We start from the raw sequence: 3,874 nt of genomic DNA, 5'->3' as shown, positions 1-3,874 counted from the left end.
TGATATCCTGCAGGTGACGCGCCATGTGCTGATGACCCTGTCAATATGTAAGCTTTGAGTCATCATGTTATTTAACTCTCAGTACGTCAAGGCAGCAGAAAGATTAATTGTCTCCATAAATTGATACAATTGCATTGCTGAATGGTAAAATATGTCAGAGGGGTGGGGTTGATGAGATTATTTTGTTATTTACTTTGTCCCTGTTATTTACTCTGTCCATCTCTTCCCCTCCCCCTTCCCAGTTCTCCCTCTATCTTCCTCTCCACCTATATCCTTTCTTTGTCCCCCTCTCCTGACATCAGTCTGAAGAAGGGTCTCCACCCGAAACGTCACCCATTCCTTCTCTCCTGAGACGCTGCCTGACCTGCTGCGTTACTCCAGCATTTGGTGAAATAAATACCTTCGATTTGTACCAGCATCTGCAGTTATTTTCTTACACTATTCAAACTTATGCGAAGGACAATCACTAATTCCATATGCATTAACAGCAACCTACATGTTAACAAGCACATTTAAAAAAACTGATTGTTTAGATGCAAATATATCATTGGAGATATCAAATGAGCATTTTCTTACACTGCTTGTTATTTACTTCTGTTTATTTTAGAGACACAGCGTGGAGGGTTGAGGTTGGGCGAATAAGGGAATGGGGTAGAAGGGAAATCAATGGGGAATGAGTAGGAAGGAACCTGCAAATGCTGGTTCAAACCGAAGATAAACACAAAAAGCTGGAGTAACTCAGCGGGACAGGCAGCATCTCTGGAGAGAAGGAATGGGTGAAGTTTCGGGTTGAGACTTCTTCAGACTGAGAGTCTGGGGAAAGGGAAACGAGAGATATAGACGGTGATACAGATATAAATAGAACAATTGAATGAAAGACAGGAAAAAAGTAATGATGATAAAGGGGAAAAAAAGCCATTGTTAGCTGTGGGCTAGGTGAGAAACTCAGCCACTCACACACACAAACTCACTTGCAGTGTTCGTTAGATAGTGGCCAGGGGTGAGAAACCCTACTTTAATGTTCCCGTTGCCGTGTCCAACGTCACCAATGAAAATCTCAATGTCAATGATTCAATGATACTTCAACGATACTTTATTGTCACAATGTACGCACCAAATGCTGGAGCAACTCAGCGGGTCAGGGCAGCATCTCTGGAGAGAAGGAATGTGTGACGTTTCGGATCGAGACCTTTCTTCAGACTGAAGAAGGGTCTCGACCCGAAACGTCACCCATTCCTTACATAGAACATAGAAAATAGGTGCAAGAGTAGGCCATTCGGCCCTTCGAGCCTGCACCGCCATTCAATATGATCATGGCTGATCATCCAACTCAGTATCCTGTACCTGCCTTCTCTCCATACCCCCGATCCCTTTAGCCACAAGAGCCACATCTAACTCCCTCTTAAATATAGCCAATGAACTGGCCTCAACTACCTTCTGTGGCAGAGAAGTCCACAGATTCACCACTCTCTGTGTAAAAAAAACCGTTCTCATCTCGGTCCTAAAAGACTTCCCCCTTATCCTTAAACTGTGACCCCTTGTTCTGGACTTCCCCAACATCGGGAACAATCTTCCTGCATCTAGCCTGTCCAACCCCTTAAGAATTTTGTAAGTTTCTATAAGATCCCCCCCTCAATCTTCTAAATTCCAGCGAGTACAAGCCGAGTCTATCCAATCGTTCTTCATATGAAAGTCCTGCCATCCCAGGAATCAATCTGGTGAACCTTCTCTGTACTCCCTCTATGGCAAGAATGTCCTTCTTTCCAGAGATGCTGCCTGACCCGCTGGGTTACTCCAGCATTTTGTGTCTACCTTCGATTTAAATCAGCATCTGCAGTTCTTTACTGCAGTTATTGTCACATGTACCTAGGTAAAGTGAAATTCTGTGACTTTGCACACAAATCATGCAGCAGACTTCACCTAGGCTGTACACCAAGAATAGCTACGTTTCCAGTGCCGACAAAGTTTCAAAAGTCACATAAATACCTAGTACAGGCCAAAGACTTTCTCTGAACTTATAACCACAAAGACCTGAACTTGTTAAATCAATTTGTCCTAGTAACACAGACATGGCTAGGGTTTAGGTTTCCGTTTATTATTGTCACTTTGTTTTGCATGCTATCCATTCAAATCAGATGCAAAACACGTGTACAATCGAGGGCAAAATCAAGTACAATAAGTACTTGAGCAAAGGGGAAGGTGCAGAGGGCAGAATATAGTTCTCAGCATTGAAGTGGAACAGTTCCATTGACAAAGTCCAACGTCTGCAATGGGATAGAGGTGAATTGGACGGCCTGCCAGCTTGAGGAAGGACTGTTCCGAAGCCTGATGACAGAAAGGAAGAGCTGTTCCTGAGTCTGGTGGTGTGCACTTTCAAGTTTCTGTATTTTATGCCTGATGGGAGTTGGGAGGAGAAGGAGTGACTGGGCTGGGACGAGTCTTTGATTATGTTGACTACTATGATGTAGACAGTAATTAAGGGCCTGTCCCACTTTAGGTGATTTTAAGGCGACTGCCGGCGACTAGGCTGTCGCCGACAGTTCGCCGGGGTGTCGCGGGCATGATCGTGAGGAGTCTTCCAAGAATCGTAGTGGATCTCAGCGCGTCACTGAGAAATCATCCGGAGTGAAATTTCTCGGCTCAGCTGGCTTGTCGTCAGGTATCATTGCTTATTGTGGGCGCTGTCGCATGCTGTCCCCAGGTTTGCTAGGTTCTCTTAGATGCATTTAGAAGCACATTATATTAAATTAAGTAAAGTCATTTCAAAATACCATAAAATGCTTGTGTTTAACCAATATATTTACCGTCAGGACATTTGACAGGTAGATTGGAGGCGACAGTTTGACGGTCAGGTAAGCGTGGGAATTTTCACGATATTTATGGCCATCAGCCATTACATTTAAAGTGGGCTCCCAACCCAGATATTCAACCCAGAAACCAGATATGCATCGCCCTTACATTTTCAAAGAATGCCCACACACTTGTAACAAAAATCCACTTAACCACTTTATAATTTTTTTTTTTTAATACAGCTATTAGTAAACTGGAAGTAAATCCAGTTTATTCCTTGTTACAGTGAAGCTTGGTTTTTAAGTAACCCATACAAGATGTTATAGTTCAAAACTCTCAAGTACTTACTGACTTGTCAGTGATTTCAGCGAAAATTAGGACGCCGGAGAAGCATTGACAGCGTGGGAATTTTGCGATGTTTCCGAAGACGGTGTAATCTCGACCTGACATTGTCGTGGTCACTGTCGTCAGGTAAAAGAAAATTTCGGCGATCTGCTACGACTTTGATAGTCGCCGGCAGTCGCCTAAAAAATCGCCTGTGGGACAGGCCCTTTAGAATCTTTTTTCAAGGTGAGGTGTTTTAAACAAGAGGGCGTAAGTTTAAGGTGAGAGAGAGAAAGTTTAGAGATGAAGGAGGTAGGTTTTGCACACAGAGGGTGATTGTTATCTAAAATGGGTGCCAGAGGTGGTGCTGGAGGCAGATACAACCACAACATTTAAGAGACATCTAGAAAGGCAATTGAAGAGTCAAGATATACAAGGATAGGGACCAAAGATAGACACAAAACGCTGGAGTAACTCAGCAGGTCAGGCAGCATCCCTGGAGAAAAGGAATAGGTGACATTTCACCATAGGATGGAGACCGATAGAAATTGAGCGATGCCAGCAATAAATAGGATGGAAAATATACATTTAAGAGGTGCAGAATGGAGATGAATGAAATCTGAAATACCAGAAGAGAGAGGGACAAATGCAGATGCTGGAAATGTAAAGATTGAAAGGCTAATTTTTTTAAGTGCTGCATTTAATGTTGAATTCGAAAGGCTGTCTTGAACCAGGTTGCAAAATGACAAGATGAGAGAGA

Source organism: Rhinoraja longicauda, chromosome 7, assembly GCF_053455715.1.
Source record: "Rhinoraja longicauda isolate Sanriku21f chromosome 7, sRhiLon1.1, whole genome shotgun sequence".
In the NCBI taxonomy this organism is placed as follows: domain Eukaryota; kingdom Metazoa; phylum Chordata; class Chondrichthyes; order Rajiformes; family Arhynchobatidae; genus Rhinoraja; species Rhinoraja longicauda.
The sequence above is the reverse complement of the archived record's forward strand: the minus strand, read 5'-3'. Positions refer to the sequence as shown.